Genomic DNA, 23,867 nt, shown 5'->3' with positions numbered 1-23,867 from the left:
CCTCTTCTGTCAATGAAGCAAATGTCTGGAATTGTATTAAAACCCTTTAATTTAAGCACTCTGTTTTAGTTTAGTTTTGTTTTTGTTGTTGTTGTTTTTTTTGTTTTTGAAAAATGCAGCAGCTATCCTGCATCCCAGGCTTCCCCATCAAACTGTAAGATGAAACAAAGGACCAGCAGTGTGTAATTTGTTATCTTTTCTCACCACTGTTGCTACATTACAGAGGAATAAAATCAAATCATTAATGAAAACAAATGTATTTATTTTATTTATTTATTATTATTTTTATGCTGCCCATCTCCCCTATAAGGTCTCTGTAATTTTACAGATTATAAAAAGATAAATAGAAAAGTAATTAAGATATCAAATTAAAATTCTAAAACTAGGACTAAGAAATGGCGTAGGGATGGGGTCTTCAGTTTTCAATCCCACAATGAAAGCAACGTCATATAACCCCCCCAAAAAAAATTATTACTGGAGCATATTTGTGCCATGGTTAAGTACAAGGAGTGGGAGGATATAGGTATTGGTTCAAATGTGTCTGCTTTTGGGCAGCCTATTCTTACCAAATTGTAAGGAAGATTCAGACAAACTAGGATATGTAGAAAGAAGGTCAAAGAGGATAATCAGAAAACTAAGTTTTATGAAAAGAAATTGTTGGAACTAGATTAGTCTTGAGAAGATACAATCAAGACAACTTAAGATAGAACTTCCCAAGTATCGAAGGGGTATCACACAGAAGAAAAACTATTCTCTATCATCTCTGAGAGCAAGAGATAAATTATGGTCTTCCAGGAAAGCAGATTGGTTGGATGTTAAGAAAAAAACCACCTAACAGCAAGAATAGTTTAGGAGTTGAAGAGCCATCTCTCAGGCGCTATTGCAGTTTAGATTCCTGCATTGAGCAGGATTTGATTTGCATGAACTTCAAAATATGGTAATGGGCTTCCTTATTCTGCTGTGTGCGGCCCTAGACTTCTGCCCCCAAACCCCTGCTTTGAAAACACCACTGACTGCAAAGGGACTTTCCTCCAAGCATATGCTGAATATTTTAGTTTGTTATTGTTTTTTTTTTCTAAGTAAACTTTTGACAGGTTTGACATCTGATGTCTGATGCAGTCTGCATACCCTTAGAGGAGGTGAAAAGGCAGTCCCTGCTGTGCAAAGAGGAATGCAAATTCCTAACATTTAGCAAGATAAATTGAACAATGTCTTTCTCTCATCCCTTCCCTCCCCTTACAGTGTCTTCAACAGAATGGAAATGTGCAAGGGTGGGAAGTAATGGAGAGAGTAGTGTCAATGTTAATTACTAGAAACCAGGACCCCAGCAGTTATTTTGTTGACTAATTGTCAGAGGCTGCTGCTGACTAAGCTTTGGGGAGGCCATCTTGAAGAGAGGGATCCTTGCGTACAGTGGAAAAAATGAATAGCTTTATTGTTCTATCCTTCCATTATAACACAGATGTACAACCTGTCATCCAAAGACCTACTTGGAGTCCATTAGGGGTTTGGGCTGTCCTCTTTCTCTACAAAGTGTGTTTATGTATGTGTCAGTTAGTGTACAAAAGAAAGAAAATGGGAGAGATTTATTTTAGAGCTGGGAATTGATTGAGATCTGAGGGTATAAGGGTCGCTACAAATATTTGTGTTAAGAATAGAGAAGAATAATAGCATTACATTAATCTTTAATTCAGGTAGCATTTTTTTAAAATATAGTGTATTATTTATTATATTTTAATTAAAATCTTCTACATAGGGAATACAAACTAAAAACATAATAAGCCATAAATTCATAAAGCCAGTAGCAGCACGTAGAGAACTAGAATAAAAAGTAGCAGTAGCAAAAATCTAAAGACATTAAAAGAAGTTCTTTAAATGCCTGGGAAAATAAAATGATATTTTACCTAGCATGGAAAAGACCCCAATGTCAGATAAGCATACATGCGAGGAAGGTTCCAAACATGTCACTGGAATTGAAAAATACTCTTTTCTAACAGCCATTTGCAAAGAACCACTGTGGAGATTAAGGTCCAGGTAAGAATCTGAAGAAGTTTCTAGGCCGTTTGCAGGATTTAAAGATTTAAAGGCTAAACTTACCAGTTTTAACTGAAGCTAGACATGGATACACTTGTCTGACAGCTAGTCCAAACTATCGTATCAACCAATTTCCAAGCTATTGCCACCTTTCTCAAACTCACTATCTTGGTTAACTTTAAGCCGAACCCAGGCATGGTTGAAAATTGGGGAAATAAATGGATTGTTTAGGCTGGTTTATCGTTCTAGTTTTGCTTCATTTTTTTTTCTTCCTAGTCCTCTGCTGCCATTTGACTCACTATTCACTGAATTTTAGTTTCTCAACTGTTGTTTACTTGGCCCTCAGGTTTGGAAAGGAAAAGAAGTGGTTAAAGAAAAAGCCAACTGTGTGTTTGACAGCCACTTGCCCCAAATCTGAGTGGACCCTACTGGGTTCATCTGATAGTGAAAACACTGCCTAGCTGCCATTGTTCAGTTGTTCTCAGAAACAATGCCCTGTTACTTAGAAGCTCAGAGTTTCATGGGCATCCATCTCCTGTAATCTCAATACTCAGATGTAGATGGCTTAGCAGTGGTCCCAGAATGCCAGATTTTGACACCACCCTCTGGAGAGGGGAAAAAAACTGGACACTCAGCTTGCTTTCCTCAGGACCTTAGATCTATGACCAGCACAAACAAACGCAGGAGGGAGAGATAGAAACATCACCCAGGCTAATCTAGCTTCTTCTCTATCTTCAGCTTTCTCTCCTTACCTCAGCTATTGGTTAAAAACACAAAGAAGGAAAAATGGCACAGTAGATTGGTTTTCTACATCTATACAGAACGATGGTTATAGTTTGAAGCATTTTTTTCAAATCAAGAGCTTTTCATATGTTTTGGACTTCAAGTCTCAGTGCACCAGGATAACAAGATTTCCAGCACAAAGGGGTTTTTTTCCTTTTCTGAAAAGATTCTGTACTCCAGAAATAAAGATTACAGAGCTCTTGTTTGCAGCATTCAGCTCTGTGTTTGCTTGTAAAGAGTAAAATCTGAGCTGACCTATTTTTTAAAAGCCTGCTGTCCAGACAATATGACAAGCTAATTTGCTGGATAATTTGCATCTCAGGATTGACCATGGTCTCAAGCCTTGACTCAACCATACTGTTTGTCAGGGCTGATGGATTCATTGTTAAATCACAAATGGAATCTGAGCAGATTTCAAAGCAGAAAAGGGCAGCAGACATCTGACTCAGACTGGAGAAATAGTTTGCTTCCATACAAGAGTAACAGGAAAACAAGCGCCAACCTGAATTCCATGTCCTGAGGGAATTAGAAACATCTCTAACAACTGAGCTGTGTCTGGAGAAAGCAAATCCCTGAACTTTCCTGAAACATTCTGACATTTTCTTCACTTACTGCTGCCAATTTTGCTACTACTTCAAACAAAAGTCTTGGGATTGTACCCAAAGAAAGGTCAAGCCAAGAAAAGCAATTTAAAACATTGTGGAAAACCATACCACCCTCTGTATGAATCCAGGCTTTAACCATAAAAAAGAGGTGGTGTCAAATGCTGTGAGCAGCAACCTTCATCATATCTAAGGGGAGGAAAACCACATAGAACAACTATGGGCAAGCTGTGTTTATATCCCCAGAGGCCCTTCTGATCCCAAATGCCAAAAAATAATTTGCATGTTTCCCTACCACTTTGAAGCAACAAATACATGAAGATTGCAGAGATTTGACATATTTTTAATGAAGAAAAAAAGGCCCTCCCAAACCTCTCACTAAAATGTCAAGAAAGAAAAAAAAACTGAAAAACTTGGCCCTATGCAAGGGCATCTGCTGGGCAAGGTGATCAAAAATGTCAAGATGATAGCCACAGTTGAATAGAATAGAGCTGGAAGGGACCTTGGAGGTCTTCTAGTCCAGCCCCCTGCTCAAGCAGGAGAACCTATACCATCTCAGACAAGTGACTGTCTAGTCTCATCCTAAAAACCTCCAGTGATGGAACACCCACAATTTCTGAGGGCAAGCTGTTCAACTGTTTGATTGTCCTCACTGTCAGGAAGTTTCTCCTTAATTCCAGGTTGCTTCTCTCTTTGATCAGTTTCCAGCCATTGTTCCTTGTCTTGCCCTCTGGTGCTTTGGTGAATAATGTGACCCCCTCTTCTTGGTGGCAGCCCCTCAAATACTGGAATACTGCTATCATGTCACCCCTATTTCTTCTTTTCTTTAGACTAGCCAAATCCAAGTCCTGCAACCGTTCTTTGTACGTTTTAGTCTCCAGGCCTTTGATCACCTTTGTTATGTGATTGGAGCCCTGTACCTTTTTTATATGTGTGAAATACATTGTGCACTCATTAAAGAGGGTCAAGGTTTCAGTTGCAAAGTTGCAGTTCCCATCTTGACTCTTTTTTTCTTCCAAAATGGACCACCCTTAGCTCCAACCATACATGACCTCCAACCTGATCGTGCTTGCATCCACCGAGGCCTTTGCCACCCCACCAGAATAATGGGCCCAACCACCAAAATTGTTCCCATCCAAGTTTAAGAGATGCAAGGCAACTTGCAAAGCACTTGGCAACTCAATACTCTGACTTCTGCTGCATAAAATAACAATTCTGCTTTGCCTAAATGTATGGTCGGTTGCATTTTTGCGTATGTTTTATTTTAACAAGCTAGTGTAAATGCTGATGGGAATTTTTTTTGGGGGGGGGTGTTTTTGTTAGCCTCTGAACTAGAGAGTTTGAAAACCTAATTTTAATGGTTTCATCCTCTCGCCACTGGAATGTTGAAAGGATTTTTAAGAAATAAATCAATCTGCTAAATATTCTTCATCCAAATCCCACAAAAATGAAAACTGGAACTCCTCCCAATTTTTTATGTGAGAACCTTCCAGTTGAATACGGTCCCAACTGGGAAGTTATTTCCAATTCTGCCAGTCAGTCAATGCCTAAGAAAGGAATGCAGAGCATGGCTTTCAACATCCTTTCTGAGCCCTCAAAATAGACCTGCTCTAGGGCATACCATTGGGAAGGGAAAGGATGGGGGGTGTAGAAGGGAGGGGCTGGCAAAATTCCAAGCAGAGGGCCCTCCGCTTCTCCCATAGGAATGCAGTGGGGATTTTTTGTCCAGATCTTTTCTCCACTACCCCTGGCCATTTTAAAAAATCTTTCTTTTGCCAGCTGTTCATGGCAGACTGAGAGTGAGGCGGCAGTTCTGACATCAGCTTTTTCTGTGTACCAAATTTGGACCAGTTCCATTCTGTTTTCAAAAAATTATAATTGCTGATGAACAGACATATATAACCAACCCCTTTTACATCATCTCTTTCCAACATCCTCTGGGGGCAGAAACAAAATGTCAGTAGGAATACAAAATGAATGTTTGTATGTATGCACACACAATCACATATCCAAATTTCTCCACTTTATTTCCTATAAATGTACTGCTTGCAGTAATTAAACTAGATCTAAAATGGATTTTTTTCTTTCAATAAAAATACACAATCTGTGGGCAGGGCAAGGCAAGTACAGTGATAATGCATGTTGACATATGTTTGTGTGAACACTCTCATTCTCTCTCTCTCTCTCTCTCTCTCTCTCACAAACACACACACACACACACACAGTCACACAGACATATACGAACACACACACACAAACATACACACTGACTCAGCTAGATGGCAGCATGTAGCAAATCTTAGTAGGATTGACGCTGGCTAGTATTGGACTTGGTTGTCAGGTAGAGTCAGGACTTGAATTCTGTAATACACTAGAACAGGTAACGGTAAATCACTTCTGTAAATTACTTTTGTACTCCTGCCAAGAAAAGACATGGTGTCAATATGATTGACATATTACCTATACATAACTACACATATACTTATTTATCCTCATTTACAGATTCGGAACTGATTATGAATATGTGACCTCTGTACATATTATTTATTTAAATATTTTAAGATACAATTTTTAAATTTCTTGTTTACTGAAATAAAATGATTTGGGGCTAGACAAAATCTATTTTAAATTAAAGATATATAGTCAACAGCATCCAATGCTCTCCAAAAATAGAAGTATTATTAACTTTAGTTTTTCCGGCTTCTACTTACATCCTTAAGTGTTCTCACTTTGCATCCTAAACAGATAACAAATCAAAGTTATTTGTTTACAAAAAGTGCTCACTATGAATAAGCAAAGTCAACTTAGAATCAGCTACCCTTGTTTGATGTTTCTGACATAAGCAATTTATAGATAGTAAAATATAAACAGTCTCTTTGAACACAGGATTATAGACACCCTTTGGTGAAAAGACAGGTAAATCTTGTGTTTGGTTTTTGAATATAACTTGGAAATACATCAGTGCCTCCTGGAAAGAAAATCTAACTGTTTGAAGCCAAGGGTAAGTAGGGATTCTGCCTTTTAAAGTTTCATTTAATAACATAGCCCTATCTTACAGGACCTTCCAACAATTACTATATAGTACCATTATGTTTGGAAGTATTTTGATCACTTGAAAGGTAAATATCAAGTAATCTTAGTGGGTTTAAATTTTAGAACCTTTCCAAAGTAAGGATTTGTCATAGATGGAATTGCTCTTTAAATTCCAAATAATGTGTTCTTTATCTTTACATTTTAGTGTAAATCTAAATCCTGTTCACTAAAGTTTTTTTTTTTATTGAAAATTTTTTACATTTTACAAAAACAAATCCCCTTCCCATACCCCCCCCAACCCTACCTCACCCCCCCCTTCCCAACCTCCCAAACCCTCCCCTGGACTTCCCAGAGCTGAGTACAGGCTTAATTAAAAAAAAAAAAAAACTTAAAACACTTTTAAAACCTAAACAAATTTAAATACAATCATCATTCTATATAAACTCCCTCCAAAAACACAAATTTAAACATTACTTTCTTTGAATATCTATATCTATAGTGTAAAATCTAATTTCTCCCTCTTTCTTTATCCTAAAACGAAAAAATAAACATATAAACCTTTGTTATACCATTAAAACTAAATACTCTTAAAAAACTTAAAGTAAATACATATTTCCTTCAATCTTCATAATCTTCTCTCCTATCCAAAAAGAAAAAACTTAAAAAACCTATAAGTCCTAAACAAATCTAAGCACATTTAATTAAACAAATTATTTTCTCTTAAAAATATTAATAATAATATTTAAAAACTAGAAACACTTTTAAATCCTAAACAAATCTAAATACAATCATCATTCTATATAAACTCCCTCCAAAACACAAATTTAAACATTACTTTCTTTCCTAAACAAATCTAGACATTTAATTAAACAAATTATTTTCTCTTAAAAATATTAATAATATTTAAAAACCAAATTTAAGCATACTTAAAACTTAAACAAGTTATACTCCCTTCAAAACACAAATTTAAACATTACTTAAAATTTAAAACATTAGAATCCCCTCACTAAAATGAGCAAATTATAATCCCTTCAAAACACAAATTTAAACAATATTATCATTAAAGGTTCAAAACTTAAAACAACAAAATTCCCTTATACGCCTATCCATAATAAACACATTAAACATTTCAATCTTCACTAATAACAAATTCCATCTGTAAGAAACTGCATCCTTATCAGTCTCAATTATATTAGTAGTATTATTAATTATTCACATTCCAGTTTTTTCCATTCTCCATTCTTCCATTCTTCCATTTCCCTTCTCCATTCTTGTATCAAACTCGTAAGAAATGCTGCAAGTTCTGCCTTAGGAGACTGCTCCAAAATTCCTGAATCTCCCATCGACTCCGAAGCCAATACAGGTAAGGGTTCCTTGAATTCCTCCTTGTGTTGGTCTTTACAATTGTAAGTTGTACAAGTTATCCTCTGCCCATTCCTCTCTTGTTGATGCCCCTCAAACTGAGATTTCCCAATTTCCATTTCAGGCAGCAATTCCACCCTTGAAGATTGCTCCAAAGACTTTGTAGGTCTAACATCTCCCAGAGATTCAGAGACCACTGAATATGAAACTTCCTTAACCTTCTTCTGTTGCTGCTTTTCTTTGGAATTGTATGCTGCACAAGTTGTCTTCTGCTCCTCAACCTGGACTTGTTGAGGCCTCTCACACAAAGATTCGCCAGTTTTCATAAATATAGGCTCTTCAAACTGTAATTCTACATTCTTTTCTTCCAAAGCTTTAAACTTAGTAGATGGCGATGCACATACTCCCAGGACCGAAGTATAAAAATCTTTTGCTTGAGAAACAATATTAAGTCTATAACATGTCCCCAGGTAATTCACCACCATTCCAGTCGGAACATCCCATCTGAATAAAATTTTTCTCTTTTTAAGTTCATTTGCTAGAAAAGCAAACTCCTTTCTTCTTCTTAAAATTTTAGATGGGATCTCCTTAAAAATTATAACATCTTGTGAAGCAATTTGAAATCTCTTCTTATAATAGGCTTGCACAATTTCATTGCGTAAAGATCTTTTACCAAAGTAAATTACCACATCTCTTGGCAGATTCTTCTGTGCTGCCACCACAGAGTTAACCCTAAATAATTTTTCAATTTCACTAAGTATTCCCTCTTTTTCTTTATTCAAAATCAATGCAAAGTCCTTTGCAACCATCTCTTTCAGATCTCCTTGCAAAGACTCTCCCAGGCCCCTAATTCTTAAGGCATATTCCATTTGTCCATATTGAAGCATAAGAATCTCATTTTCCATTTCTTTTTCCATACTTTCAATTTTCCCCTCCATTATGTCCACTTTTTCAGCTACCTCTTCCACATGGGAGTTCACCTTTTCAAGAACAGAAGCAACTCCTTCTAAAGCCAAAACAAAATCTTGTCTCAAGATCTTATTATTTTCCTCTAAAATCTTTTTCATTTCTGCCCTAATTTGAATTATAACATCTCCCATCATGTCTTGCAAATCCTTCATAGTTATTAGCTGACCCCCAGAAGAGGGTGAAACTGTTGATTTAGAAGCTGTAGAAATCCCTGGACGCTTTGGAGCCATCTTAAAGAAAAACCTTTAGTCCTTCTTAAAAAATTATAAAAATTCCTTCAAAAATCATAACTCCCTCCAAAGAAGGTCATTATAATAAAAAGAAAAAAGGGAAGAAAAAAAAAGAAGAGAAAAGGAATTAAAAAAAAGCTTTACTCCTTCTTAAAAATTGCAAAAATTAAACAGAAAAAAGTCCTTCAAAAAAGGGTCATTACAATAAAAAGAAGGGAGTTCAAAGAAAAGAAAAAAAAAGGGAGAAGAAAAAAAAATAATTAAATAGAAAAAGTCCGTTCCAAAAAAATACTTAGAGATACCAAAAACAACCATTCCAATCATAAGAAAATAAAAAGGGAAAGGGAAAGGAAAGAAAGAGAAACACCAAAAAGCCTGCCGGTCAGCATTCTAACTTCCAGAAAAAAAACACCGAGAGATTTGCCGATCGCCATTTTACTTTCCCTTTCAACAAAGAAAGAAAAATAAAAAGAGAGAATAAAAATAGAAACAAGTCTTAAAACTTAAAATCCAAATAAGTCAAAGAAAGCAAAAACTAAATCCTCTACTCAGCTCTGTCCGTTTATAAAAAAAAAAACTCACCAGTTCTCTTTAAGCACGGAGGTGTTTGCAGCGGCTCGTTTTGTCCCTGAGGACAAAAACAGCTGGGAAGCGGAGACAAGTCTGAACTCCGTGGGAGCACTCCTTTCACCCCCCCAAAAAAAACTTGGGGGGTGCAAAAGAGGCTCTACCACTATTCAGACACTCTCTACCCCCCCCCCTTTGCCCGGGAGGGGGATTTTGAACCGCTGAACAGCTGATGTCTGCTGTTCATAGCGGTTCTTACACTTACCCAGGAGGACGGCTACAAAGTAGCCGCCATCGCGCGCGCAAAATCCACCGGAAGTCCCACTAAAGTTTTTTTTTCATACAAATAGCCTTGACTGGGGAATCTTGGGTGACTAAAAACTTTAGAGATTTGTTACACAAGATTTGCTTGATAAAAATATAATATGTGCAGAGAGAGAGGAGACATTTCATTTGAGTGTACTGATTTGGGACTTAAAGCACTTCATAAAAGAAACTCCCACTGTCATTTTGTCTAAGCTGCTCCCCAAAGCAAAGGATTAATTTTCTCTCACTGATCAATAGGATGATCCTGAATCCACTTTACAGTTGTGATCGGAGGAGGGCTGGTATGTACGCTGTCCTAGTTTGTATTGTAGACTTATTGCTGTGGGGAAGACATTCAAGGCGGTTGAATAATTCATTGGTAAATAAATATTCTTTGTGAGTGGTGTGTTTCTGCTGACTCAGCATAAGTATCTGTTGCCATTACTATGTCCAGTTTGCTCACTGAAAGAAATGTCCACATTTCTTTCTTCATGATTCAGTTAGATCAGCTAGATTGCCATTCTTGCAAAAAATCAAAATCTTGCACGCATGTCTCAGAATAGGTGACTATAATTCATTCTGTTCTGCCCTCCGCTGTCATCAAAAATCAACTTCTATGTTTGGAACGCAGGTCTTCCAAACACACCTTTTCAAGATGTCTTTCAACATTTCCCTGCATCTGGTTTAAAGAAAGCCACTAGTGGAAATGGACGATGTAATTTTGGCATGAATATGGGGCAGGGGAGGGGATACTGTGTCCAAACACAAAACTGGATAAAAGCTAAGCTCAGCTGAATTCCTTGTGCTTGCCTGTCTTCTAAGAAATCACGCTTTGCTCATATTTCATCTATATGGGCAGTGAAATATCCTTTTACTTCTGCATTTCTGTAAAAGAGTACATTGATAGTATTCATAATAATCACCACTGTAATAGTAGAAGTAGTGCATACTACAGTATTGTTGAACTAATTCTTTGAGGATGGAGCCCAAACAGCATGATTCAGACACAAGAAGAGCTACAGTCCAAAACATTTAGGGAACATCAAGTTTATTAATTAAATTTATTTGATTTAGGTGCCATCAACTTGGAATGACTCTGGGTAGCTAAAAGTATAGCAAATAAAATAAAATACAATTCAATAAAACAAAACAAAACAAACCAGAACAAATAAAATAAGAAGAGCCTACCCATCATAAACACATAATTCTTGGTGGTGAATGATACATACAAAATAGTTAAAAACCCATTACTAAAGAAATTAATCCAAAATTGTGCATACCTCTACATTCTGAACCAATTGAAATGTCCAATATTCTTCAAGTGTAGTCCTATGTTGAGCTGTTGCAGTTATCCAGTCAAGTCACAGTCCTAACATATAAATAACAGTGGGTTGGGTCTTCTGGTCTAGGATGGGTGCAATTGGTATACAAGATGAAACTGTGCAAAGAGTCCCCATGTTCTTCAAGACCATGCAGTAATTCTGTTGGGGTGGGGTGAGGTGAGGTGGGGGGGAGAGAGTGGTACCCATCAAAAGAGATGAAATATCACCAAAGAGATCTAAAACTGAAGCACCTTGATCTTGCATGATTTACTACAACCTATTCTCCCTCATCCAAACCCTCACAGTCTCTAGACACTAAGAACCTCAACAGTGTTACTTGTACTGCCAAGGATAGAAATATAAAGCTGAGTATCATTAATATACTGATGGCATTTCATTCTATGCTGATAGGTGTTTAAGTAGCTGTTAAATAAAAGTGAGCACCTCTCCCCATCAAAACCAACTGGAGCTGGCCTCATAGGAGAGAGAATTATTGCAAAACACTGACACCCATTCCCAATCTAGTCTAGAAGAATACCATGGTATTGAAAGCTGCTGAGAAACCTAAAAGGGCTACTACAGACACAAAGTCTCCATTTGGAGCCCTCTGCAGGTCACCCACAAGTGTGTACTATCCCAGTATTACAGTATAAATTGTGTACCTGCCATATTCTCAACAACTCTCCCTAGAAAGGTAAGTTATATGTTGAGAGAAAAGTTATCCAGTGGTTTTGGGTCCAAGGAGGCTTCTAAAGGAGGGGATAGACTGTTGGCTCCTTCAAAACAGATGGAACCCCCCCCCCCAAAGAAACATTCACCACACTTGGAACGAACTAGTGCACAACCCAGCTGATCTGGATCAACCAGGTAGGACATGCATCTAAAACACAGATGGCAAACACACCTCCTCTCTTTCTTCTGATCTCAGTCCCTTTCATAGGACCTCCCTGACTAAATTCTAGCTCCTTACCAGAGGAATGTGGTCATCTGAAAGAAGGCTGCCAGTTACCTTATCAGCAAGTGCAATAAGAACAGAGAAGTGAGCTTACTTTGCCGCTGTTACTGCTTCCAAGTTAAGTCTTAATGAAGGCTCTTACCTGTGCTTGATCAGATTTGCCCTTCATCTTCCTCGAGCAGTGCTCTAGGCATATTATGACATTTAATCTGCAGGAGCTGTTGGGAAACAAGGAAGATTTACAGGTTCCCCAATCAAAGAGAATCTGCACAGGCATACTCTGATCAAAGGCTACTGTCCACTATTCATTCCAAGCAGCTAAGGCCTTGGCTAGAGTATGCAATAGCATTTCAGAGATAATCTCAAATTCCCTCTGAAACCCAGCTGGATTTATCAGTCACCTGGGACAAAACAAATGAATAGGTTCTTCCTCCTTCCAGTGAAGGGCTCCACTGTCAACTTGTCCACAAAGTTGAGGGACTTGTGCAAGAAAGCTGCTACATAGCAGGGAAGCTAGTACTGCACACAGCTTAGGAATTCCATCTGACCCTTATCACCCAATTTCACAAAGAGGGTCTCACATTTAATTACATGCAGAGTTGCACCCCTAGATGGCAATATGTCTATGGAGAATCTCAGTCATCCAGGTCATGGTTGTCCCAAAGGTGTGTTTTCCAAAGGCAACTGGACTTTCTTTGGCAATAGTTACAGTCCCAATCCTGTCCTGGAACTGTGGCTAGTACCATACCTGAAACCTACTAGGCCTGTTTCCAAGAGTGGGTCCATCCTTCTGTGCCACACCAGTTTTCACTAATGCATTCTGGGCCAGCCTCTCATCCAAGATTAACTCATAGTTTATCTGAGACTCATAAGCCAATCTCATATTAAATAGCAATTGATGGAGACTAAGGTCATCAAGACTCTGAATACCAGGTCTCATACCTGAGCATGAAAGGCTGGAACAAGCATTTCTATTAAAAAAAGAAGAAGTGTGCCTTCCCTGAAAGCACCTAGCCTACGTCTCCCATTAAAGTTGCTCTAAAGAAAGAAAGGCACTATTATTGTTGCTGCTGCTGTTTTTGCATAGGGCAAAACAGTAATCCAGGTACCATAGGGCAAAACAGTAATCCAGTTTCCATTACTAGAGAGATGGCATTTTCTATTGAATTCTCCTATTTCAGACATTTATTAAATTTTGATTCAATCATCACATTTATTCAGATAGGTTCACTGTCAAAGCAAAAATATCAACAGGTGTTTGTATTGCGTATGGTCCTATACTATGACATTCCAACTGGAATCAAGGTTTTCCTGTATTTCATCTCTCCATAGGTGGTCAACCTGGTAGATTTACTAAGTCATTGAGCGAACAATATACCATCTTTCAGGCCCATTGTTGCCATGTATGCAAATAAATTTCCTGCCTATTCATCTTTCTATTTTTATGTTACTTTGAAGACATATTTCAAATTGGTTCTACAGTGAATTTTTGTATTTTGGAGTTGGTCTCTGAGCAAGATCTTTAGCACTTGCCCCTCCATCACACGCTGCGTTATTCAGTTTCTCTATTTCTGATTTTCTTAGGTTCCACATTTAACAGCAGTATATTACGGCATTGAAGGTGCCTGTCCTTACTTTGAAGTTTCTCATCTGCTGTACAATTGGTTTTGTATGTTTAAAGCTGAGCCACATTGGTTTTTCAATGCAGTATCACTTGGGTGATTTTCTGGGTCGCTTGTTTTTAAAATTAGAACTAGAGACAAAATGTCCTTGAAATTTTCTACAGTTTGGTGAAATGTGTATAAAATATAAATGTTATTTGATTTTCTGCTAAAAACAACATAGAATTGCATAATCATTATTCAGTGATTTTCCTGCTGAAATGTTAGCCGGGCTTGTAGGACTCTAGCAAGAAAGAGTATAGTAGCTGCAGACAACTTATCATTTACCTATTTCTTTCTTAGTGTTAGAGTTTTAGTCTCTTGGCTGCCCTCAAGAGGCCATCTGGATATGTACAGCTGTTGGATAAGTACTGTCCAAGAGTTGAAGAAAGGCTGTAAAGGTGGGTATGTGAGCTGTAATCCGTCACAGGAACTCTTAAGAACAGCATGTGAAGAATGGAAGGATTGACCCAGGTCTCCTGGGAGAAGCAGTCACTAGAAAAGGAATGTACTGCCTGATAGGTTACAGCAGTGGTAAGAGTCTAATCCATTCAACTACAATTTCAATTCCCTGCATTAAGAATGTTGTTCTTAAGGACAACATTTTAGGACTTCACATTTTATCATTATCATTTTTTTTAAAAAAAAATGCAAAAACAGTGGCCACTGAAGCTAAAGTTTCAGACTACTTTCTAGTGAAAATAGATGGGGGCAGGAGAAAAGATCAGGGATCCAATGGAAGGGAATGGTCCACAGGGAATGACAGGGTCATTGAAGCTATGTTATCTTAGACCAGGCAGGATAATGGAAAATGACAGCAAGAACGTGAAGAATAGCAGGGAGAAAGCTAAACTGCTTAATACCTTCCTTGCCTCTATCTTCACACAAAAGGAAAAAAAAAATAGACCAAACTACCAAAAGCAACATTGCAGGAGATGGAACAGAAATGGAGATCAAAATAGGCAAGTAAATGGTAAGAAAATGCCTATCCACTCTAGACAAGTTTAAATCACCTGGACCAGATGGTTCATGCCCCAGGGTTCTGAAGGAGCTGGCAGATGTGAACTTGGGATCTCTGAGCAAAATCTTTCACAGTTCCTAGAGCATTGGGGAACTACCAGAGGACTGGAAAAGAGCTGATGTAATTCCAACTTTCAAAACCAGACCAATCAGCTTAACAACAATACCCAGGAAAACCCTGGAAAAGATAATTAAGCAGAAGATTTGTGAGCATTTAAAAATGAACAAAACGATTACCAGAAGACAATATGGGCTTGTTAAAAACAGATCATGCCAGACAAATCTTACTGCCTTCTTTAATAAAGTGACTAAATTAGTGGATTAAAGAAATGCTGTTGATATGGTAATATATTTAGACATTTGACATTTGACAGAATAGACCACAACCTACTTCTTAGTAAGATAGAACAATATGGAATAGACTGTACCAGCACACCACATAGATTCACAACTAGCTGTCCAACCACACTCAGCATGTAATTATCAATGGAACTACATCTACATAGAGGGAAGCATACAGTTGGGTATCTCAACCTCTGTTTTGGGGCCAATGCTTTTCAACATCTTCCTAAATAATCAAGATGAGGGGGTAAAAGGAGAGCTCATCAAATGTGCAGACATCACCAAGCTGGGGGGAATTGCTAACTCTTTGGAGGATAAACTCAAGATTAAGTTTAGTGGTGTAGTTCAGTGGTGAGAAAAGTAAGGTCCTGCACCTAGGCAGGAAAAAGCAAATGCACAAATATAGAGTAGTAGGTGGTATCTGGCTCAGCAGTAATAACTGGGAAAGGGATCTGGATGTCCTAGTGCAGGGGTGTCAAACTCGCAACGTCATGTGATATGTTGCGATGTATCATGACTTTTTTGCCATTGCTGCCAATGGGGTAGGCACAGTTTCGCTATGATGCATCCGGCCTGTGGGCCGGCAGTTTGACACTCCTGTCCTAGTGGATCACTATTTAAACATTAGCTAGCAGAGTGCTGCAGCTGCCAAAAAAAGTCAATATGGTCCTAGACTGCATCAACAGAATGATAGCATCAAGATCATGAGAAGTGATAGTATAGCTTTATACTGCACTAGTGAGGCCATACTTGGAATACTGCATCCAGTTCTGCTCATCATGACACAAAAAGGTGCTGAAACTCTGGAAAGAGTGTAGACAAGAACTAAGATGATAAGGGGTCTACAGGATAAATCATACAAGGAATGGTTAAGAGAACTAGATAGTCTACCCTAAGGAAGAGAACTAGGGGTGACAAGATAGCTGTCATCCAGTATATGAGGGACTGCCACAGAGAGGTGGGAGTCAACTTATTCTCCAGAGCTCCTGAGGGTAAGACAGGAAGCAATGGATGGAAGCTCACTAAAGAGAGATGCAACCTGGAACTAAGGAGAAACTTCCAGATAATGAGAACAATTAAGCAATAGAGCCGCTTGCCTCCCAACACTGGAGATTTTCAGGAAAAGATTGGACAACTATTCGTCCAAAATGACATAAGTTCTCCTGCCATGAGCAGAGGGTTGAACTGGAAGAACCTCCCAGGTCTCTCCCAGCCCTATGTTTCTATGATTCTAAGGCAGAGCACCTAATGCAGCGGTGTCAAATTGCCAGTTCGCGGGCCAGACGCATCATCCAGAAGCTGCGCCTACCCTATTGCTGGCAATGGCAAAACCGTCCCGATATGTTGTGTGACGTCACGTGACATCACGAGTTTGACCTGTCTGACCTAATGCCTCAACTGTAGATGGACTATGAGTTACAGACTGCTGATATGTCTTGAAATAACTAGCGGGTTGTCCTATCTTCATACTGGGGATTTGTCTTCTGTCATAAGGGAACAGAAACCCACAGACTAATCCAGTGGGTACTGACATGCTCAGATACAGAATGCAGCCAAAGGGAAAATTGAACTCAGAGGGATGGGGGGGAGGAGTATGAAATGAAATAGCCTGCAAAAAAACTTCATTGGATGACTGAAGTCCATACAAATCCACACTGCAAATTTTTGCTGCAAATCCTGCTTGCTGTTTTTTTTAATAAGTAGAAAATAAGTTGTTCTTTAAATAAGTTGCTCTTTAAACTTGCTTCCTTCCACACAGTGGCCAAACAATAGAAATGTTATTATTCTATGTGCCTCTGCTATTGCCATTATTATCAGCTATGGTTCCCTCTATAAAATCAAGCAGTTCATTGCAGCAACAGATGGATCAGCCAAATTGTTCATATGATGTTTACATGGACATGTGCATCTGAAGGATATTGAGACTCTGGTGGTTACTTTGTGCCAGGAAGCCTCCGACTGGAGGCATTTTCTAACAATACCCAAGCTGTTCATGCTTCTATATAGTCTTCCCAGTGGGCACAGTATTTCCATATCTTATTTAACACTGCTCATCTCCTCATGTTCTTTCATCTGAGCTAGAAAGTCTTGGGCCATGGAGGCTGATTTGTAAGTTCTTTCTAGCCATGCTTCTCCCTCCCCTCCTTCTTTACTCATTCTCCAAACACTGAGACTGCCTGTGAGCGATTTGGTTAAGATTTAAAAAACAGCTGAGGGGCGGTGGCACATGTAAAGTCCCACCTCCTTTGGATGACTAAGCCCTGAGACTTGCCAAATAATTTCAGGCTCCTCTAAATAACACTTCCTAACGATCTAAATCAGTTCATGTTCAAAGCAGGAGCGGCTTCTGCCTGGCGTGGAAGCAGCTGCTCTGCTTTGGTGGAAGACTCTATTTACACCAGCCAAAAATAAAATGTGCTCATGCTCAGTATATATATTTATTACATTTAGTATATATCTGTCCCCTGAACAACTGTGTTGAAGTATCTACAGTGATGTGAATAGCAGTGAGAAATGCCCCTCTCTCCTTAGACTTTGTTTCTAAACAGAGCCTTCCCTTTTGTCATCTGAGCTCACTTGCCATTTGGCCTAGAGAAGCAACAGTGCAAATAGTATTCTGAATCTACAGAATGAAAGAAATTACCTTTTTTAATTTATTAAACGTACATGCCACCCATCTTACCTACAGGCAGTTCAAGGTGACTTATTTTATTAAATAAATCCAGGTGAGTGCAATTCAGATTTAGGATCAACCTTGATTTTTCACAAGACTCTTTCAAGCCACAACTTAATGTAAAGGACATATGCATAGGGCACTTGCACACAGCCATCACTTTACCCACTACCTCTCTAAAGCATTTTCTCACTGACCTGCAGGAATCTTCAGTTTTCCATTCTTGTAATGCTGAGCCCTCCCCATCAGCTGACCAGCACTTCTTCCAACACACCAATGTTGTATTTTGCTCAGTGCCCTTCCCCACTGTGCTTCTCCCTTGTTGCTACTTCCTTGTCATTGTTTCAGTATAGAAAACAGTGAAGTCATAGCTAGCACCTCCTGCCTTGACTTCAACTGGAGGGAGAGAATAGTGATGAATTTTTAAAAACACAATGACACGTTGGTGAGCCTGCATGGCACACCTCATTTGAGAAGGGAGGGGAAGAGCCAAGGAAGGAGAGACAGGAGGAGTGGAGAGTTCTCACCACCAGGAATCCACCCACTTCGCAGCCCCAGTGTGAATGCTGTAGAACTGATCTTACGCCCGTCCTCCTGTGCAGCAGCTGAGGCAGAAGAGCTGCAGAAATCTGATGACGCAGTGGGGATGCACTGGTAAGGCCTTAATCTTAGCAGCCCAAACTAGGCCTGGTGTGCAGAGGAAACGTTTTGCTGCTTAGCAGTTTGGAATCGAGAGACTCCCGTGCAGATCTCTTGACAATCACCCAAAAATCTATCAATGAATGTTGATCTTCTGCCCTTCCAGATTGTAAATTGGATCACAGAAATACCTTTGCTAGTTGTACATGGAAAACCAAAGAAAATACGTTCACATATTAGTTTTATTCACTATACCAGAGGTCTGCAACCTTGACAATGCTGGCTGAGGAATTCTGGGAGCTGAAATCCACAAGTCTTAAAGTTGTCAAAGCTGCAGACCCCTGCACTATACCTTTTCTCCTTTATTTTTTTTTAAGGCATCAAGGCTGTGGATAAGATTCTCCCTTAAATCTTGAAAACAAGGGTGGAATAGGCTGACGGGTAATGACTGATTTAAAATCACCCAGCCAATTGCTGAGTCTTGGAACCTGGCTGTCCCAGGATGTCCTATTTTATACAATCTTCCAATTTAGCACCTCCAAAGAGCTTACGGATTACAGCTCCTGCAATTCTCCATATGCCTTTGGGGATGGCCTGAAAAATATGACAGAAGGAATTCTGAAGGGGGGGGGGTAAGTGGGTATTCCCTTCTGTTTCCCCCCCCCATTTTTTGCAGAAAATTCTAAGGCCAGCCTGCAGCCAATAAGGAGTCTCCCTATGTGATATAGTTAAATGACCAATGAAGAGGTCTTGCAGGCTAAGGGTTAGGGTTAACCACTGGCTAAATCAGTTTTATCCACAATTTACTGCAAGGAATGTGAAATAAAAGGCATTCCTTTGGCAAGCAGAGTGGAATTAGATGGCATAAAGCAAGGGTCTTCACACTTGGCCCTTTTATGACTTGTGGACTTCAACTCTTCCTCAGCCAGCGTGCCTGGCTGAGGAAGAGTTGAAGTCCACAAGTCATAAAAGGGCCAAGTGTGAAGACCCCTGGCATAGAGCTTCAGCTGCTGTAGCATGCCAACCCATAACTTTTTTTTCGCATAGCTGAAGAATCGTGGCAAGGAATTAGCTTAGATCCCCAAAAATTTTTTTTTTAAAAATGAAGCAGACATACTTAGCCAAAGATCATCTTGGAGCCATTCCAATATTTTGCTCTTGATATTAATGAAGGAAAAAGGGAGGAAAGTCCCACCCTAATAGCCAGAAATCAATATGTAAGATTCAGTCTTACTGCTATGACGGAGTAGTGCTGGCAGCTTAGAGAGGCTAGACAGAAGGAACATTCTGTTTCTAATTCAAGCTCATCCTTCCTTTGCAGAGTGAAAGCAAGGTTAAGCCAGACTCTAAGAGATTTGAGTGAGTTGTATTTTTATCCCGTTTCAAACATCATTTGCCTTACCCCTTCTAGCACCAGATTAGTTTTACAATTTAAGCTTGTCCACAAACCCCTCCTATTCTGTCTTCCCCACCCCCACCCCCACTCCCCTCATGCCTTCAGGGGAAAAGACAGCTGTTTCTAGAATGAAGGTTATATTTGTGGTGCCCTGCCTTCTATCCTATCATTTTCTGCGGGGGGGGGGGGCATCTGAAGGGTAGACGTCTCAGTGGAGACCCACCCACCCACCCACAGGAATTCAGAGGATCAAAGCAGCAACATCTGATTTTTTAAAAAAAGGGAAGATAAAAAGGGAAGAATGTGCAAGTAGGAAATTGGGTGAAAAGAATTGAACCAACAAGTCAGGTTCTGAGGCATCTATTATGGCAGCAGTTTCTACCAAAACAGTTTTTACTAATAAGGACACTTTTCTAAATTGACCTGATTGTGGAATATCTGGGACAAGAAAATATTACATAAATGATACATAAATATCAGAGGACACTCATTCAGTGTATAAAAACCAGTTTGGTGTAGTGGTTAAGGCCCAAGACTAGAAACCTGGAGACTATGAGTTGCAGTCCCACCTTAGGCACAAAGCCAGCTGGAAGACTTTGGCCAGTCACTCTCTATCAGCCCTGGGAAGAAGGCGGGGGACAAACCACTTCTGAAATCTCACCAAGAACATTGCAGGGACTTGTCCAGGCAGTTGCCAGGAGTCAACACTGACTGGAAGGCACAATAATATATGCATTGAGCATATAGAGAAGATGATCCAGGCCACTAGTTGTGCTCACTAGTGTTTCTTTGAAGGAAATGAGCAAAACCCGCAATCGGAGACTTTCTCTGTACTGTACTTGTATTCATTTAAATGTGGATGGAAGCCAAAGAAGAGCAGAAAAGGTACGAACAGGTCTGTATAAGGAACACAGGCTTCAGCTGAATCATGGCAAGACTGAGGGAGTTTTGATTTGGAGGCCTGCCAGTTCTAGGACTATGCCATTTTTGTGCCAAGTGGGGTCACACAGACTCAGTGTGCAATCTGAAGTATGTGTGTCTTATTTCTAACTTGTCCATCTCCCTCAAAAAAGGTTTCCATGAACTCACGACTACTGCTCAAAGAGCAGGTGGCAATTGTAGCTAGGAGGGCCTTTTCACAACTTTATGTTGTGTGTCACTTGTGCCAATTCCTTGTTTTTTGGGTGGGGCTCTGCTCACAGTTACTCATGTCCTAGTCACCATCAGATTGGACTATTGTAATGCGTAATGTAATGTAATGGGGTTGCCTTTTAAGAGTATCCTTAAACAGTATCCAGAAGCTTCAATTAGTGCAAAATGCAATGATGCAGGAAGCTATGTGTGTTTCTAGCACATGACACACCTCTGCTCTGCAAGTTGTGTTGGTTGCCAGTTTGCTTCAATGCAAGGTACTGGTTTTAACCTTTAAAGCCCTTCAGGACATGGGACCTGGTTACCTAAGGAACTGCCTCTTCCCAAATATAACTGCTGATCCCCTCTGATCTGGTAGAGAAGGCATGTTGCAGGTCCCATCTGCTAGGGAATTGCACAGGGTGGCTTCCAGGAGAGCCCTCCAGTGCCCTGGCCCTGGCCTTCAACCCTGTTGATTTTCAGGGTATTCCTCAAGACCTGGTTAGAACATCAGGCCTGGGAGTCCCAGGAAATCTGCGAAATTTTAGACAGCTCCCATAGTGCAGTTAATACTCAGTTCTCTTGTGTTTTGTGGCTTTTCATTTTAAGAATGACTGTTTCAATATTTTAATGATGGCTGTTTTTATACCTTTATTGTTTTAACTAATGGTTGTGTGCTGCCTAGAGTTGTTTTTTGTGCGATAGGCAGCCATGTAAATTTGCTAAATAAACAAATGACGAATAAGCCTCAGAGAGTTGAAGTCCACTTATCTCAGAGTTGCCAAGTTTGCTGTCCTAAACTGCACATCCTGTCGCCGTCTCTCCCCCACACTTCTTTCGCTGATCAGCTTGACACAGTTAATGAGTGTTATGCAGCAACAGCTGCAGACAGTTTTCCATCAGTCTATTTTTGGTGCAGCATGTTCTGTGTGTGTGTGTGTGTTTATGCGTGTGCTTGCGCCAGCCAGGCTGCATATATATTTAACTTCAGATGCTTTAATTCAAAGAGGTCAGGAAATACGAGCAATGAAGGCTCTTATTGTGGAAGGCTGGAATGCGCTGAAATGTTGACATTGTCAGGCAAGGGGCCCCAGGGAAGTGGAAGGTACTGCTGACCTCACTGCGTTGCACTTGCTTTTTCCTGCCCCCAGAGAAGCCAGCACCACAGCCAGTAACCCTTTCATACCCAGCAGCCTTCCCTTTCAGAATAAGGCACCCCTCCCTCTTTCTCTCTTGTATTGCAGGCAGAATTAGGTTCAAAGCATCTGTGCTATTTATGGGGAAGAATCTTTTAAGCACTTTAGTAGGATATGGCTGCCTTTGTGGGGAAAACTACCAGATGCTCTGTTTTTGGAAGTAGTTCTTTGTCTTCCACTTGTACTAGGTAGGGTTCCGATAATTTGTCTAAGTCAGCTTTTCCCCTTGTAGTTGTACTGTGCCTTTTGCCACTGTTAAAGCTCTCTCCACCCTTTCTTGAACTGATAGGAAACTGTAGTAGCATGGGCTTGCTGTTCATCCCTATCCTCCTCCTATTGCATCATTCAAATCATTGTTGAATGATGTTATCTTGATTAGGTGTGTATTGTGCAGATTCATGCAAAATAATTGGTTGATTTTGACTTTCCCTTTCATCACCAGCCATTGGGAAACAACATCTGCCAGTCACAGCTTAGTAGCAGGAATGGGATAGTTTTCCTGGAAGACTGCATTCTTCCTCTCTGTTTCTACTTCCCATTTTGGCCTAATCCAGGTTAAGTAACAACAAAACAAACCAGAGTCATAAAGATAACAATCATGAGTAGCACTTTCATTTAGTTTCCCTCCCTCCCTTCTTCCTTTATATCAGCAACAACTGGCTTCCTCTTTCGGGCCTTTTGGCCATAAATACAACTGAAGAACCGATTTCCAAATTCTTCCCGGTTTTGCTCCAAAAGTAATGGTCAGATGCAGAATTCCAGGCAGGTAAAGAAAACTCTTTGCTACTATCTTGTGGCCATTCAGACATTGACAGCCCAGGCTTGGTGAGCCTTTTTGCTAGGGAATAAATAGTTCAGCTCTCATTCTACTGTTATAATCTTTCAGCTTTGCACTAAGCCAATGATGGACATGGATTTTAAACTCATGCAACATGGCTGGTGGAACAGTGTAATGTTCTTGCACAGTTCTGCCCTGACCAGAAGCTCCAGTCACAGGGCTCTCGTACTTAGCACTTTAGAGAAAGAACAGCAGAAGTGTGAAAGCCAAAGCTAATCAGGGACAAAAGTTGGAGGGAGGAGTGTCCTGCACCAGCCTGAAATGGCCAGTGAGTGCCTCTCTGTCCAACCCATTATAAACTGCCTACTATTTTTGTTTCCAATGTAAGGACTAGTGAAGTCACAGATTTAATGTATTTTCCAGCAGTTGTTTTTTACTGTGAGCTTAAAAGAGGAAACACTACCTTAATATCACTGTAAGGCAATGACTGTTTTGCAAATTCTTCATGTGTGGTTTGTTGGCTTCCCATAGGCACAAACAACAGAGAGTATTGTCTGAACACAGTCAATTGGATAAACCATAGGTAAGATAATAATATCTGTTATGTAAATATAGCCTTAGAATGTCCAGTCAGTACTATTGAATGGCTGGGGATTCTGGGGGCTGCAGTCATAGCGTATCCTGGGAGCAAGAAGTTGGCAAAGACTGTAGGGAATATTTGTAGAACATAAAACTGTAGGGAATATTTGTTGTATTGTCATACAGTAACATGAAGACACTGGTATGTTACATCTAGATCAGAGGTCCCCAACCTTTTGGGCACCAGGGACTGGTTCTGTGGAGAAAGGTTTTTCCACAGACCGGAGA

General features: G+C 39.7%; 2 long non-coding RNA genes across 3 annotated transcripts in view; one reads left to right on the top strand and one right to left on the bottom strand.

Moving 5' to 3' along the window:
• Nucleotides 1-5,427: 5,427 nt before the first annotated feature.
• LOC120311748 lies at nucleotides 5,428-18,610 on the bottom strand. Of its 2 annotated transcripts, XR_005557721.1 has the most exons (5): nucleotides 18,058-18,610; nucleotides 12,306-12,381; nucleotides 11,167-11,367; nucleotides 6,131-6,156; nucleotides 5,428-5,837 (listed from the first exon to the last, which is right to left on the bottom strand). It is a non-coding gene; the product is annotated as an uncharacterized LOC120311748 (long non-coding RNA). The 2 variants fall into 2 exon arrangements; XR_005557720.1 differs by lacking the exons at nucleotides 5,428-5,837; nucleotides 6,131-6,156 and having other exon boundaries at nucleotides 10,918-11,367; nucleotides 18,058-18,605.
• Nucleotides 18,611-20,537: 1,927 nt separating this feature from the next.
• LOC120311749 overlaps nucleotides 20,538-23,867 on the top strand; it is a 28,835-nt gene continuing 25,505 nt past the window's right edge. Inside the window, exon 1 of the long non-coding RNA XR_005557722.1 lies at nucleotides 20,538-20,790. This is a non-coding gene — a long non-coding RNA (uncharacterized LOC120311749). The remainder of the gene's footprint in view (nucleotides 20,791-23,867) is intronic.

This window comes from Crotalus tigris, unplaced genomic scaffold (assembly GCF_016545835.1).
Source record: "Crotalus tigris isolate CLP2741 ecotype Arizona unplaced genomic scaffold, ASM1654583v1 scf7180000018371.15429387391:27106975, whole genome shotgun sequence".
Lineage (NCBI taxonomy): Eukaryota > Metazoa > Chordata > Lepidosauria > Squamata > Viperidae > Crotalus > Crotalus tigris.
This window is presented reverse-complemented; position numbering and strand designations above follow the sequence as displayed.